Source organism: Mytilus galloprovincialis, chromosome 13 (genome assembly GCF_965363235.1).
Source record: "Mytilus galloprovincialis chromosome 13, xbMytGall1.hap1.1, whole genome shotgun sequence".
Lineage (NCBI taxonomy): Eukaryota > Metazoa > Mollusca > Bivalvia > Mytilida > Mytilidae > Mytilus > Mytilus galloprovincialis.
In genome coordinates, this window is record NC_134850.1 from 13,027,499 (window position 1) to 13,045,364 (window position 17,866).

The 17,866-nt window shown below is 32.1% G+C and overlaps 1 long non-coding RNA gene across 1 annotated transcript; it reads right to left on the bottom strand.

Annotated features, from left to right (window-relative positions):
• Window positions 1–5,117: 5,117 nt before the first annotated feature.
• On the bottom strand, window positions 5,118–8,813 carry LOC143056219 (uncharacterized). The gene is made up of 2 exons (XR_012972256.1): window positions 8,586–8,813; window positions 5,118–6,901 (listed from the first exon to the last, which is right to left on the bottom strand). It is a non-coding gene; the product is annotated as an uncharacterized LOC143056219 (long non-coding RNA).
• Window positions 8,814–17,866: the final 9,053 nt, after the last annotated feature.

Below are 17,866 nucleotides of genomic sequence, written 5' to 3' on the forward strand. Positions count from 1 at the left end.
ATTAAATGATAAAAGCTTATGGATAATTTTGAGAAAAAGTAATAACAAATAGAATTTAGTATTTTAATAAAAATTAAAGCAGTTGTGTTATCACTGAAGTTGAAAAACAAATAGAACTTACAAATAAATCTTAATATAGTTTGAAACTATCAGGTATATGCGTATTATGATGTGTTGTGTTTTTATAGTTGTACCTAATCTTATATTATTTATTGATGTGTGTTAACGTGTGTGTATGTTTGTATGTATAAATGACTCCTTCAAAATAGTATTTGACTTTTTACATCAGTTTTTGGCCTCATTTCTCATTATTTTCAAATTGTTTTGATAAAATATCAAACTAGCCCCTTGCAATGTGACTTCTTGTTCATTTGATAACAAATTGGTTATTAAGTCGTTCATACAAAATTACACCCTAGACAGAAGCAACAAGTCAATAGCAGATGGTTTTTATTTCTTTGAACATCCTATACTTACATGTACATGTAGCTGTCAAAATATGAGCTGCATCAGATAGAAATCTATTTATTGCAAGTGTACATGTACATGTATACGACTAGTTGATTTTGGAACTTTTAATTATGAAATAAACGAGGATTTTTGATGTACAAATGTATTTAATAGGGTTGTTATATCAACACAATTCTCAAACAGTTACAGACTTTGCATAGAGAATTTTAAAACCTGAAAAAGGTTAACATAATGTATTCCTTTGCATAAGGAAGATTTTTTTCTTCCACAGTTCATTTGTTTGCCAAGCCGAAAAAGAAATCTTGAAGACTGGACTTGGTAACACTAGTAAATGCATTTTGAACATTTCAATCTTTTTGGTCTAAGCAGCATCTGAAAAGTAAGAACTTATAACTTGAGTTTTAAGTTGTTTTTCAGATATATTGTATAGTCATTGTATTTATATTTGAATTTACTGTTATTATGAAGTGATATTGTTTCAGGAATGAAATCCCTCATGCACAGTCATTGCACATACTTTCATTATGCACTAGAAGGTTGTGTTACATGTGTATTGTTGTTTTGAATATATTTGTTATTTTTTTGTAAATGATGTATGAAATTTTATATTGTAAATTTTTATGGTGAAACTTTTAATGATAACTAGTCGCTTAAGCTCAATATGGGAATAGGAAGTCATATCATGATACAACTGCCAGTAGGATGTATTATTAATGATTTTAAACTATTAAGAGATGACTATTTTGGATGTTTGAACAATCTGATGTAAGTTATCTCCCATGGGGATTTAAAAAAAAAAATTCTCTGCTGCCTTTGGTTTTATTAAAAAAATATTTTATAAAAATTATTATTGTTAGAGTTTCATTTCATACATTTATAATGCCTTTTCAGCACCACTTGTAGATTTACACATTTTAAATTATCCTATAGTGTGCTTTATCAAATCAGAAAATAAAAAGAAATCATTTATCTATTTAATGAGAAATAAAACGTAAATGGTTTAGTTTTAGTTGAATATTACTACTATATTAAGTTTAGTAGATAATTTACATGTTTGAATGGAAATCATCCCTTTTTGCAGGTTAATTTAATACAACTTGTACTGTAAATTCAGAAATTATTGTGTGATGTATTATTGCCATTTTTGAAGAATGGAAATACACAAGATTAATAATAATGATTTCAGGAAAATGTGTGTACAGATATATGCATCAGATATCAGAATATATCAGAATGCAAGTTTTAATTATTATGATACTCATCCAATTGCATTATTTGCTATACTTAAAAACCTGGCAATAATTTCTGGATTAACTGTAGATTGATCTTTGTTTTCAAACCTATTGCACACACAAAACATTTGACAATCAACCCTTTAGCCAATGTAAATTAAAGGATAAAAATGATGTATTAAATTGTGATTTCAATCTCAAAGATTATTTTACATTAATTAGTTTAATTTATGATGAATTCAGGATTAAAAATGCATTTTTCCATATTAGTGTGGTGCTAAAAAAAATGTATAATTTTACAGATTTTCTTTTTGGTTTAAAATTCTGTGCAGTTTAGCGGCTGAGTATTTTTAACCTTTTCAAATAGTTTTCTATTTTGCACATGTCTCAAATTGAACAGTAGATTTTATACAAACCTTAGTGTACATCCATCAACTTATTGTTATATGTCATGAAAGTTGTTATAATTGGTGCTTTGGAGGACCGTTATCTCAATAAAAGCGAAAAGAAAATTATTGTTTGTTTTAGTTGTTTCTCTGACTTTTAAACCTTTTGGATCTGGATGGGTTTTATTTATTTTTCTTCTGTAAAAACCATTCTGTCCTTAACTAATACCTTGGAGGTACCATTATCAATGAACAAAATACATATTTAAGGGGTGTAGCTCTGTATACATTATCACCCTATAGCCTTCACACTTTCTACTGATACTCATTAATACTATGACTAGTTTAAACATTGTCTGACCTTAGTAATGCCTCTAACTTTTGTTTCCATTGCTGGGCGACAAACAAAGGCAACAGGAATATACCAGTTCCAGCTCAATAGATTATAACTACCAGAAATAATGTTCTGCCCTGTAGTTGATGCTTTAATATTTGCAGGTGGCCTCGATGGACAAATGATCTATGTAGTCTAACAACTCTTGCACTTGTCTGTCAACACTGGGGTTGTGATTTCGGAACCAGTATGTGACAGGTGCATTCCAATCTTAATTAACTTGGATTTTCAGGACTCCCATGTGTTATGCTCCCGTAACTCCGAAATATGCGTCAAAGATATCATGATGCGACTATTTGCTGGAATATCTACACTTTTAACCTACTAGTAATGTATGTGACCACCTGGGGTTGAAGTGATAAAACTTTTCTCAGTGCTCCGAGTACAAAATTCATGCTTTGGAGTTTGAGTACAAAAATCTGACTCGAAAGTTTTATGACTTCTAGGCCTGATCTCTCTTGAAAATCCCTACCCAACTTTACAGCCCAATTAACAAGAATTAAATCATAAAAGAATAAGTAAAGTCACAAAATTACCAAACTGCGAGGAATATTGAAATCAGAAAGTCCCTTCTCAAATGGAAAATCTAAAGCACAAACAGACGTAATAGGTAAAAATGTAACAGCAGTCAACATTGTTTTATAATCTTTATCTCATAAAAGACGAACAAATATGTACACAAAGAAAAAAAAATGCCATACAGACAAAGCACATTTATTAGCAAAATGACACGCGAGAATACAAAAAATGAACACTGCAAAGCAACACATTGCATATTTATTTAAGGTTTTAAAGTTCCACAACAAGGATATTCCCAAAAATTTACTAAATAGTGAAAATTAATAATTTATAAGGACAATTAAAAGAACAGTATAACGCGAAATTAAGATGATTAACAACGTCAGTATCTAGCAAGACCATAATGTATTAAGAATATTTTATTTCCAATTAAAGGGCCCTATAAAGAGCCTTCATGTGTATTATTTGCGAAGTTGATACGGGATATTTATCAACAAGGTCTTCGGATCGTCCAATGATTTTTTAGAAAATCTCCCTGCTCAGACACTACAGGTGATATTGAAGTCAAGGAAGCAACTGCAGTAATCTTTTAATTATAATATTAATGCCTGGACCACTTCAAATCATACATCTGTCCAAATTTAGTTTTTTCGTTTTTAACACCTTTTGTTTTATTTATTATTTTTGTATTCTGTGGCTTCCTCCGTGTTATAGTTAATGGGCTTTTGGTACATGTGATTATAGTAATCAAGAGACATACATAGGATATACACATGTAAATATGTAAACACGTCTCTGAGTCATCATTTCCATTGCAACTGAATTTTTTTTATTGATCACTTGTTCTCTCTTCCTCTAGAAGTTTCACCATTTTACTGAATTATGTTTATGAAAAAATATTTACATAAACAAAAACATTTTATACCAACTCAAACTGACTAACGAAATTCAAAAATATTTGGTATGTGCGAACCTTGTATGGTCCTCATGCCCGCCAGACAGTTTTCATTTGACCTTGACCTCATTTCATGGATCAGTGAACAAGGTTAAGTTTTGGTGGTCAAGTCCATATCTCAGATACTATAAGCAATAGGTCTAGTATATTTGGTGTATGGAATGATTGTAAGGTATACATGTCTAGCTGGCAGGTGTCATCTTACCTTGACCTCATTTTCATGGTTCAGTGGTCAAAGTTAAGGTTTTGAGTTTTGGTCTATTTATTTAATACTATATGCCATAGGTCAACCATATTTGGTGTATGGAAATGTTTTATGATCTATATGTCAGTCGTGTAGGTTTTATTTGACCTTGACCTCATTTTCACGGTTCATTGCTCAGTATTAAGTTTTTGTGTTTTGGTCTGTTTTTCTTTAACTATAAGCAATAGGTCAACTATATTTGTTGTATGGAAAAATTGTTAAAATGTCTGCCTGGCATGGTTCATCTGACCTTGACCTCATTTTCATGGTTCATCGGTCAATGTTTAGATATCTTGGTTAATGTTAAGTTTATGAGACAGTTGTAATAAAGCTTTATATTTAGTACTATCAACATAGTTTATGAGACAGTTGTAATAAAGCTTTATATTTAGTACTATCAACATAATATCAATGATTAGTAAAGAAGGCGAGACATTTCAGCGTGTGCACTCTTGTTTTTATATAGATTAGCCCGTTAGTTTTCCTGTTGAATTGTTTAACATTAATCATTTTGGGGCCCTCTATAGCTTGCTGTTCTGTTAAAGCCAAGACTCCGTTTAAACAGCTGTACTTTGTCCTATAATTGTGTACTTTTTACAAAGAGGAACTTGAATGGAGGGTTACCTCATTGACATACAGATGCATAACACATCTTCTTATCTCTATATAATAGATACAGGAAATCTTACACGACATTAAGTATTTTCCTTTTTTGTTTACTGCATATGTTTTTTGTTTACTCCATATGTTTTTTGTTTACTGCATACGCTTTATGAATTCAGATCAAAATTTAATTTTTCAATAAAATTAAGTAAAATCCCAGGCTTTACCTTATAACATAAATAAAGGCAAGAGCAGTTTAATGCTGTTCATTGGTCATGCATTAAGCAGGAAATAAAGTGGGTTTAAAAACCTGTCTCTGCATGATCATTTATTATAAACATATACATTAGTTTTGAATACAAAATATGTATTGGATGTCAATAACAATTCAGTTTCTAGATCAAACAATGTCGTACCAGTCTACCGACCCATCATGACTATATAATAATAACCGTTTGTTACGTTTGTCATAATGGACGGAAGATGGGGATCCGGATCTACGTAACAGCTTCCTGGCATATTGCCCGTCGGGAGATACAAGAATGACGTCATACGAATTCGGGGCAGTAGTTTTTGCTGCATCTGAGTAACCAACGACAAACACATTTCCACTGCTGTCAGGACCTAGACCATGTGGCCGGCTAATGTTTTTGTCTTCGAATTTCCACATTTCCTTTCCACGCATGTCACAACAGTGAACAGTTCCAGCATCAGTATTTGTATAATACAGTCTACTATTTGACGTTGTGAAGAATCGAACGCCATTGACGTTTATTGAAATTCTCTTCTGCACATTACCGGAAATATCCATTACTTGAATACCTTCGGTTTCTACTACAACGTAAATTTGGCCGCTCATATAGGAAATTCCTCTGCAAGGATAATTCGTTCGATATCGATTTGTTACGATTCCGTTGATTTTTGAAATATCGAGCATTTCTATAAAAGACATTTTGTCATAGGTGACGGCAAACGTATAATAATTGATAGATGTAACATCAAACGGGTGCGCAGAAACAGGTATGTTATTATAAAAGTTACCTTTTGAATCATAAATACTTAGAACTTTCTTCGATGGTTCTGCAAATATCATTTGTCCATTTGAGGAAGAAGTGCATCCTTTCATATATTCACCGGAATCTGATGGCGATTTTATTGTTTTTCGCAGATGTAATTTGACCCTCATGACAAATCTTGGCGGCGTACTTATTTTACCAGCACGGGATTCCGAAAGTTTATGCTCATCGTCTGTAACTTTGTCTGGTTTATTCACCATTTCAACAATTCCGAATGATGTTATATCGGACACGAGCGACTGAACTACCGGACTAACGCTCAATCTCAAATAAACATGTTTGATTCCACGGAGCATGTCGGAAGTATGCTTTTCGTCTATGGCATATCTTTTCCGAAGCTGTTGAGTCCCAAGAAAAGTTTCGACATTTGTACTTAAATGCTTTATTTGAATTGTTTTATCTTTCAAATCGTGGATCAATGTTTTCTCTCGGTCTAGTTCTTTTAGACTTTCATCCAGCTCATCTTTTGTGCGTTCGTACACTTTGTTCAGTTCACCGAGCAAATTTTTCTGAATTTTGGTAATATGATCGTTTATCTTTTTTCTGAGAGCTTCCAATTCCGTTTCAATTTTCTTTTTCTGGTCTTTGATGGTGTTTAGATTTTTCGTTCTTGAAGCTATTAATTTCTGTAAAGTCCCCGATAATTCAGATACTTTTTTCTCTAGATCAGACAACTGAAAAGATGTTTTGGCATTTTTTGATGCTTCTTGGATTGTCTGAACACCATTGCATTTTGAATGAGTTTCCGGTTTACATTTGTTACACGTGATGTCATCATGGAACTTGCAGTAAATGTGAAATTTGGAATCATGGTCATGTTTGCAGATTTTATGCACAGTAAGAGCAAGTTTGTTGTATTTTTGAATGGAAATGAATTTATGATTAGAGTTACCAGATAAATGGGTATATCTACATTTATGACAAAATGCTTTTTCGCATGTTATGCACCATGCATCTGCGTCTCTACTGACATGCCGTGTCTCGCAGTGGTAGCACGGTTTCGTATCTAGTGCTGACATTTCTGGAAAAATAGAAACGAAGAAGCATTAACGGTATCAAATTAAAAGCACCATATTGGCATTTCAAAATTCAACATATCTTGAGTGATGAGAGCCCAAAATATTTGAAAATCCAAGACTTATTCATAAATGAACCGCTTATATTTACAACCACTGAGTCGATGCCACTGCTTGTGGAGTTTTAATTTCCCCGAAGGTATTACCAGCCCAGTAGTCAGCACTCTGTGCTGACATGAATTATCATTGATATGGTCATATTTATAAATTACCTGTTTACACAAACTTTGAATTTTTTAAATACTAAGGCTTTTCTACCTCAGGAATAGCTAGATGACCTTAGCTGTATTTGGCAAAACATTTTGGAATGTTGGTCCTCAATGCACTTCAACTTTTTACTTTTAAACTTTTTTGCCAAAAAATTCATAAAAAAGGAAAGGAATGAAGGACCTTCATCTCAACCCTCAGAACCAAACGTTTATTTATCTTGTGTATCCATGTTGATAAGAATAATAATTTGTGTACAAGTAGTTTCTGTTTTTGATTCTATCGCTTCACTTTAGACTTGCAAAAAGTGGGAAAAAGTCAAATAAAATACAGGAAATGGAGCAATTTCCAAGATAATGAAAGCAGATATACTTTAAAAAAATAAACTAAATCCATTAAGACAACACTCAGATATAAACTAATCAAAATAAGAGAGGTTGCCACCTACTTGTGAATAAATATATACAAATAATCCCCACCCAATCTCAAATAAAAGTATACATTGAATTAGTTGTAAATTCATTTAGTAGCTTAGATTTACGCTTTCTTACCTGACTAACTTTCCGTTTCGGAAATAAGTAATATTAGATATATACTATAATTATCATATTTCAGTATAAAACCTCGTAATGAATTTGATTTATTTTCTTGTTAGATGTTGATATATGGCTCAGTATTGTTGCTTTTGAAATGTTTTTCTTTTTCTCTATAATCATAAACGAATATACATTTGTTTTTGCCAAATATCATCTTTGTCTTTAAGGTAGATTGATGGTATACCGCCATCTTGGATTGTACAATCACAGTACAAAATCGGTCTAGTTATTTGCCCAAATCAGCAAATTTGGAAACAGATTTGCAATTTAATGGTTAGACTGTTTATTTATATTAAGAAAACTTGCTAATTTATTGTATTATTCAAAATATTTTAACAAAATATCAACCTTTTTGGTTTTTAAAATCATTTTTTTCAAATGAGCCATTTAAGGGGAGATAACTCTTTTAGCACAAAATTTATACTGGGCTAATAGGGAAATTTTTTATTTTTACTTATGGCAAGAACACAAGTTCGGTGACACCATGTTTTCTTTTTATTTTCTTAAAACATATTTTAAAACCTATCTTCTCACAATTTATTTCAAAATTCTATCTCATAGAATTTTTTTTATGTACTGTTATGTGTTTTTTCATGAACAAACCAACCAAATTTAGGCAATTTTCAATGACTCATAGCTTGAAAAATAGCACGGTGACCCATACTTTTTATTATATTTTTGAAAAAAACATAGGAAAATCTTCATTTTGTCAAATTATAAGAAAATTCTGTCTCAAAAAACTTTTACTTATGATCTACCTTAATCTGGCAAAATTGATCATTTATTTGATTAAGTTATTAATCGAAAAAGATAAATATATACTCACGCTTATTCTAGCTCGTAAATTAATCTTATAACGTGGTTTAAATTTTAGTTCAAAAGATAGAGATCTTTTAAACTTTGGCAACAAATGCGAAACAGTAAATTAAATGTGTCACTCTTTTTAAAATAAAGTATTGAAGAATAAATAATTTTGAATACATTTTGTAGTTCTATACTTTATAACATTTGAAAAGGGCTAAACGACTTAGCTATGTCCATTTAAGTAAAACAATTACATTAAAAAAAGTTAATCACCATGAAAGGACACGGACAAAAGACAATATATCGTATTATAGTTATACTTTAGATCATATTTTTTTTCTTTTTACTACAACGTATCTGAAGTCTTGGTTGAATTGGGTGGCTTGGGTCTTTATTTCTGTATTCTTTTATTCTTTAATTCATTGGGCTATTTTTTTCTATATTCTTTACACTTTTCAGTCCATTTTTCTCTTTTCCTTTTATCTGCACTTTATTTTCCCCATTTTTATATTTAACGTTACACCCAAACATTCTCTATTTGTTGTTGCTATTATTCTCTTCTGTTAACCCTTTCTAGAGCCTCATATCTATTCGTGCTGATGTACCTTCAGAATATATTAATAATCAGTGTCTATTTTTGGTTTAGAGATATATAATACAAAAACAGCACAGTTTTAACCTAAGTGAAAGTCGGTCAAAAAATAAAGAATCTAAATATGTTTTTGCTAAATCGAATAGAATTTCAATCAAGCCAGATCATGTCCTGGACTATACTATAGCTATGAGATGGAAGCTTCTAATCCAGCAACAACTTTCTACTTAATCAGTTGTGCTCAGTTGCTACTCCTCGTTGAGCTACATATATGATAAATGCATAGTCTTTTTACAAGTATCAGTCCAAACATTGGCTGAATAATTCTCCCTATTAAAAAAATATCTGGATCCTCACTACACTGATAAGTCTTTTATAGACGAAACTCGCGTCTGGCTGTATTAAATTATAAACCTGATATTTTTGATGAATTTATTCGTTACATTACGTTAATGATTGAAAATTTATAGCAGCCTCAGCTCTTCTTTTTTTATTACCTAAATTGGAAGAAGATACATAATTGGAAAAAGATACATAATTTGAAGAAGATACATATTTTTTACCAAAATTGGAAGAAGATACATATTTGTTTACCTATATTGGAAGAAGATACATATGTTTTACCTAATTTGGAAGGAGATACATATTTGTCTACCTAATTTGCAAGAAGATACATATTTTTTTGACCTATTTTGGAAGAAGATACATATTTTTTTAACCTAATTTGGAAGAGGATAAATATTGTTTTTACCTAATTTGGAAGAAGATACATATTGCTACATATTCTATACTCTAAGAATTGCATTTGTATAGAGGATTTACAGTTCCGTTGTTTAATGACGTTTGATTTTGTCATTTTCTATGGACCTCCCCTTTTAGTCTTTAACTTGGGAGTTCGATATTTTTGTTATACTTTTATAGAAATACTGGGATTCGGAAACAAAAAGAACTTATTTAAATCTGTCTAGAAGTTTAACATGTAGATGGTCATCAAAAGCCAAGGCTCCGAGTTGAAGACCGTTTTTTGACCTATAATGGTTTACTTTTATAAACTGTGACTTGGATAGAGAGTTGTCTCATTGGCACTCATACCACATCTTCTTATTCTATTAGTAAAAAGAAATATACATTCGTATTTTTTCAGTTTACACATTATAGCAATTGTCTTGAAATCTTTATAAGCAAACCGACCTCGTCCAAACTGGTAACTGCCACAGTTCATAAATGTTGTGCTTCTTAGGCACTTTCCTGTATTCATCTCCACCAGGGACTCTTAAATTTGATTATATGAAATCATGGAATACGTTGGAAAGTTATGAGTTAAATGACCAAAAAATATCCAAGCCGAATATCCAAATTTATAACAGGCTTACTTTTTTTTCTATGGGAGATGGAACCCTTTTATTCTTTATAAATTCTTAATTTATGAATGGAAATTTAAAATAAGTATATATGTTATAAATCAAGTCAGTATTGAAACTCTGACCACTGAGCTGGTGATTTGAACAGGTGCTGGTGACATGGATTACTTTTTGTTAATTATTATACAATGTATGAACATTTATTTGAAATGGTGGTATTATGTCATCTTCTTTTTCCTTTTTTGTTGTAACCCACAAAAAAGATACAAGGTTTATCACTTGGAATATCAAACACACGTTGCGTCTACATATATAGATATACCCTCGGGCAAAAACGTCCGCCAACACACGTAAATAGAAATTAACCAAAGAAATATATAATTCGGTACGCCAGACTAACTTTTCGTCTACATATAACATGTATAACTCATCAGTGTCGCAAAAAAAAAAAAATTTATGGAGAGGCTTAATCGAACAAAAGTTGAAAATTCTGAAAAGTTGTGCCAAATACGGCGATGGTAATGTATGCCCAGAGATACCAAACCTGAAATTGCTATTTTTGAAGAATTGACTTTCACGATCATATGGGATGTGTGTCTCGAGCTCTACATTCTTTTTTTCCGGTATTTAGCATGTGCGTTCATCTGCTGTTACACATGCTTATGCATGTTATGTATAGCCAAAATAATTTCCTTTTTATTTTCCGACATTTTTTGTTGTACAATATGCATTTTCATTCGGTCTTTTGCTACGCTATTTATTTTCAGTTCATATCAGGCTAATATATTTATTTCTTAAATTCTCCTGTATTGTACTGTTTTGACCACTGGATGTCAATTTGGTATTTCTTTGTCTATGTGTTGCTGTTATTGCGTTTTTTTAGAGATTGTTTTTAAGCATTTATAAATATATTTGTTAGTTGGTTCTGTAGACGTTTGAGTTGAAATGTTATTTCGATGAGTTAATTTGGCACTCTAGATCACAGAACTACTTAATTGGTGCAAATATTTATTATTAAACTATCTAAAAAGTTCTTAAATGTACATAAGATAGACATTCAAATAACGGCATACAAATCTGCCGACCCATCAAGACTGTATAGAACTAAACGCTTATGTTTCTTGTCATAATCAACACCCGATGGTCGACCAGGTCTCTTCAATACAACTTTACTACTGCTTCCATCGGGTGCTATCGCAACGACGCTGTACGAACTTTCCGATGGAGACTCTGTTTCTGTATCGACCGCGTTCGATCCCAGCACGAAGACAATTCCTACGGAATCCAATGTTATTCCCTGTGGACATTCCACGGATTTCTCCTTAAAGGTCCAAATTATCTTTCCTCTCAGATCACAACAACTAACTTCTCGCGTGATTTCGTTTGTAAAGCAGAGTCTGCTATTGGAAGCAGACAGGAAACGAACATCGGCTACATTTATTGGAAGTATCTTTTTTATCTGACCCAACGTGTCCAGAATCATTATTCCCTCATCTTTGACAACGACAAACAGCTGGCCGTTCATGTACGATATACCTCTGCACATGTTTTTTGCATGAATCGTTTTCGATACCTTTTGGTACGTTGTATCAAGAATCTGAATGGAATTTTGTTTTTCAAATGTTACTGCGACTGTGCAGTAATTAATCGCGGCAATGTCGAATGGATGACCCGGTACAGTAATACTTGTAACGAATGAACCTTTCTTATCATAAACTACAATCATTTTGTTCTCAGGTTCCGTAAAAACCATTTGCCCGTCTGATTTAAACACGCAATTTTTTATAAACCCTTGGTGTCCAGATGGTTTCTTCACGTTTTCTCTTAGTTCGACCTTCAACTTTTCTAAAGACTTGGTATTCGACTTTGGTCCATTTTTAGGTTTTGTCTGTTGCTCTGGTGTCTTTTTATTGGAACCACCTTTTTGTACCTCTATATTTCCAAACTCCACTACCTCGTCATAGAATGTCTGCAAACCAGGCGCATGTTTAAGGACTAACGTTGTTGGTTTCGTATTTTTAATGGCGTCTGTAACTGCTGTTTCCTCTTCTTTAAATTTCGTTCTCATCTGTAGTGTTCTCAGGAAGTTATGGATACTGGTAGATGGCGACTGGTTCAACATAACGGACTGTTCTTTGAGATTTTGCATTTCTTTTTTGCTCTTGTCTAAAGTTTTTAAACACTCTTCTATTTCGTGCTTCTGTTTTTGATAAGTCTTCTGTAGATCTTGTAGAAGTTCGTCTTGGACTTTATTTAATTTGTCGTTGATATTATTTCTTAAAGATGTAATTTCGTCCTCAATTTTAATTTTTCGGTCTTTCATAGATGTCAAATTCTTAGTTCTATTAACAATAACCTTCTGTATGTTGCCTGCCAATGCTTTTATAGTTTTATCAAACTCCATGGTAACAGTTGATAATTTTAACTCCTTTGCCGCTGCATGTAGTGTCGAAAAAGCGGCGCATGCCTTGTGAGTTTCCGGTGAACACACGACGCAAACGACCTCATCGTGTGATTTGCAATAATAGTGAGATTTGTTCTCGTGGGTTTTGCATATTGCACTTTCGGGTGCGGTTTGCTTTTGGTATTTTTCGACTGTTATGAATTTGTGGCCCCTATTTTTACGGTTAGATAAATGATTATAACGACATTTGTTACAGAAACCCTTCTGACACATGGAACACCATGCTTCTGCTATTTTGATTGTGTGACGAGTTTCGCAAAGTGCACAATTGACATCTTCTGGCTTCATGACCTACATTTGAGAAAACAAAATCAAATTGTGAACATTCAGTGTACAGAACAACAAATAATGTTCATGATAATAATGATGAGCTATGAAACAGAAAGGCCATTTTAAGAAGATTTTAAGTCAAAACCTTTACAAACATATGCATTGGGAACAGGACATTTTTATAGCCCCCCCTTTCAACAACCCTTTATTTATTTTTGTCCATTATGTTTAATTATTTTTGCGTCTGTTTGTGTATTTTCAAGAAATAACTTGCAATTGTTATTTAATATCAATTCCAAGTTAACTATCAACAGCGGGCAAAACATGGGCTGATTTAGCGACTCTGCATGCAGAGGCAAATATATCAGTGACTGTTGTGGGTAGTAAAATTGAAATTGAAAGTAAATAGCAAATACAAGATATTCCTAGTATATTTGTGTACGTATAATAAAGTAATGCGAAAATAATTGAAACGAATGGGAAACAAAATAAATAAAGGACTTTGGAAACTTAAGGGGGAATAAAAATCATCCTGTCCCCAAGTACCTACATGTAGTATATGGTTTTAGAATCTATTGTACATGACGAAGTTGTACCCATACCGCTATCAAAGTAACAGCAAGTTTAAAGGAAAATAATTTAATTTTTATCATGCCCCAATTTACCGAAAAACTAACTGCTCTTTTTTTATATATAGCATTTTGATATAAAAATTAGCATGAAAATACAGATAGATTCTTCTTAACGTGGTTTCAATAACAAAAATAATAATAAACTACAATAGAAATAAAAAAAACCTTTAAAAATTAATAACAATATTAATAATAATGATAATAAACTTTAATACTAGTAATAAAAAAAATATTTGAAACACCCTTACCTTTGTCATGGGTTGCAATTACTTTGTATATTTGTGTATATATTTTTTATTCAAATGTGTGTCAATGTATGAAAGAAAAAATATTATATAGCAGTAGTAATTGTTGTTCTTTTAACCATTTCACTGAATTTAAAAAATCTTTTGAAATTATTATATATATTAATCTTGATTACTGATTTTTTTTAAACAATTTTCATTCATTTTTTGTAACTAAATGAAAAGATGTTAAGATTATAAAAAAAATAATGAAAATACCAGTGCGCCCGAGGTATCTCGGTTTGCCTGTATTCATCAGGAACTCTCAACACCGATTTTTTTTAAAAACAAATGATGTATAAAACCGAAATAGGACCAAGTATGACCAACAATGATAGCCTAATTCATATCAAATATCAACTTTGTTGTTATCTTTTTTGTTTACTAAACTTCGACGTAGTGGCTTTCATGAACTGATCCGTTGTTTGAAGAAAAAAGGGGGAGGATGTCGTGATTGTGTGTAAAAATTCAAATGTCCGATCAAAAAGAATGTCTATCCTCCTCGATTAATCTTTCACTGGCTTAATGTTCTGCGTAAAGATGGTGGTTTCAACATGGCCAAATACCGACCCGCGCCGAATCTTTATGGTTTAGTGGGCGAATTGGACATTTCGTCCACGAGTGTATCACCAGCCCAGTAGTCAGCACTTCGGTGTTGACATGAATATCAATTATATGGTAATTTTTATGAATTTTGCACAACGTTTTGGAATTTTGGATCCTCATTGCTCTTCAACTTTGTACTTGTTTGGCTTTACAACTATTTTGATCAGAGCGTCACTGACGAGTCTTAGTGTAGACGAAACGCGCATCTGGCGTATTAAATTATAATCCAGGTACCTTTGATAACTATTTACACCAATGGGTCGATACCACTGATGGTGGAATTTTTGTCATTAAGAGTATCAGCAGCCAAGTAGTAAACACTTCGGTGTTGACATTAAGATCAATTATATTGTCATTTTTATAAATTTCCCGTTTTACAAAACTTTGAATTTTTCGAAAAACTTAAGATTTTTTTTAATCCCAGGCAAAGATTACCTTAGCCGTATTTGGCACAGCTTTTTGGAATTTTGGGTCCTTAATGCTCATCAGTTTTGTACTTGGTTGGCTTTATAACTATTTTGATCTGAGCGTCACTGCATGATGAGTCTTAATTATCATGATTATGTAGACGAAACGCGCGTCTGGTGTAATACGTTATTAAATTATAATCGTGGTATACCTTTGATAACTATTTACACCAATGGGTCGATGCCACTAGACATTTTGTTCTTGAGAGTATCAGCAGCCCAGTAGTATAAACACTTCGGTGTTGACATTAATATCCATTATATGGTCATTTTTATAAATTTCCTGTTTACAAAACTTTGATTTTTTCGAAACACTAAGGATTTTCTTATCCCAGGCATAGATTTCATAAGCCGTATTTGGCACAGTTTTTTTTTTAATTTTTGGGTCCTCAATGATCTTCAGCTTTGTACTTGGTTGGCTTTATAACTATTTTAATCTGAGCGTCACTGATGAGTCTTAATTATGTAGACGAAATGCGCGTCTGACGTATTAAATTATAATCTTGGTACCTTTGATGACTATTTACACCACTTGTCCACTGGGTCGATGCCACTGATGGTGGACGTTTCGTATTTGAGGGTATCAGCAGCCCAGTAGTCAGCACTTCGGTGTTGACATGAATATTAATTGATTATGGTCATCATGCGCGTAGCTACGTTTACGTCAAAACGCCCGGGCGTACACTTGAATTTTGAAAATATTTTTTTTTATCTAAATATAATAAGAAAAACTGGTCAAAAGCACATCCGCCTTGTGCTTCTCTCTTCAATGGATTGTAATTTTCAATAAAAAGGGACTAAATTTACTTTAATGAAATAGTTCATTTCATATATTTGTTCCAATTTTCTGTAAACGTCTGAATCTACTGTGAATTCTACGTACTTTTCTTATATTTAAAGCAATTTATTATCTGCTGAGATTCGATATGCGGTTTGCATTGTTGTCGAGCATGTGACTTATGCCGCAAAAGCGATACAGAGCGTCGTCAGCGCAGTCAATATTTAGGTTCCGAATGTGGACAAAGTTTTTTGAATGACTCTCTGTTAAAAAAACTGTTTATGATCAAAAAAGTATCCAGTGCAATATAATAATGCAATTATTTCTTTAATTTCCCCCACATTTTACGGATAAAAGGTATTTCTTTCTGCAATTAATAAGTGGTCACAGTTTGGGCTTAATTTTTTTTTATTTCTTAATTACATTAACTACTTGTCGAATCTTCATCGATTTTTATGAAAATTTGGAAGAAGATTTTTCTATGATTAATGTCTAAAGCAAAATTTTGAAAGCGTATGTTTTCGTTTATTTTTCTGTTCTTTACTGATAGCTGGACTTTTCTTTGCGCAATTAATTGCTTAATTTATAAACCTTCATAAAATGTGATATATGGGCACACGTTAAATTCCAGATCAAGAAAATATAATAAAGAAAATTTTTGATTTTTTATAAATTCCTGGAAAAGACTGGTAAATTGATTCACTTCTTATGGAAAGAAATCGTGTTCCAGATGTTATATTGCATTTCTAAGAAATATTTTTTTCGTGTTCATTAAAAGATGCTTTTGTCGATTGTATGCTCGCTCACTCACGACTTTAAACAATTTTAAAGTAATATTGGTTTGAAATTTTTTCTACAACCAATGTCCGTTAGCTTCCAATTTACACAATGAATAAGTTCTCAAAATCAAACATAAAAATATACCATTAAGATTCAAAAGTATCTTACTATCAATGATTTTTTACTAACAGGAATGGTATGTCATTCTCGATAACTCGATCGCTTTCGGGGGCTCCGTCCCCTTGGACCCACTACCAACAGGGGTGTTGGCATTGAGTGGTTTGTCACCCCCTCAGACCCCTCGCCAAAGTTCAGGCGTACACGTGAATATGACCCAGCTACGCCACTGGTCATTTTTATAAATTTCCTGTTTACAAAACATTGATTTTTTTGAAAAACAGTAAGGATTTTTTATACCAGGCTTTATAGCTACATTACCTTAGCCGTATATGGCACAATTTATTTTGGAATTTTGGGTCTTCAATGCTATTCAACTTCAAGTTGTAGTTGTTAAAGTTGTTTGGCTTTAGAACTATTTTGATCTAGAACTCTGTTTGCTGAAAATGACACACACACAGTCAAATGAATAGAGAAATGTAACTGACAAAAGATATAAAATGAATAAAGGATAAAAAGTATACTGAATACTGTTGCCAAATAAAAGAGAATATGTTTTATTATATGGTAATTACAGAAACTTGAACGATGCAAGACGTAACGGCCATACTACCATGACGGCCATAGGATGAAACGGCCATACCCCGAAAAGATGAAACGGCCATAGTACAAAAACGGCCATACTTTGTAAAGACGTATCGTCCATGGTTTTTTTTTTTTTTTTTTTTAAGTGTTATAGATGAATTATTTTGATACTTATAGATGGTTATTATAACTTTTAAATAAATTATACTGTTTTTACATTATTTTTCATCTTAATTTTTGTTATATCATTTGTTTACTCATTATATGTTTACGTAAATGAATGTGTTTAATCTAATAAAATATTAAAATATCATATTGTTTTCTAAATGATTGTTTGATATCTTGCGTATAGCAAATTACGGTTACG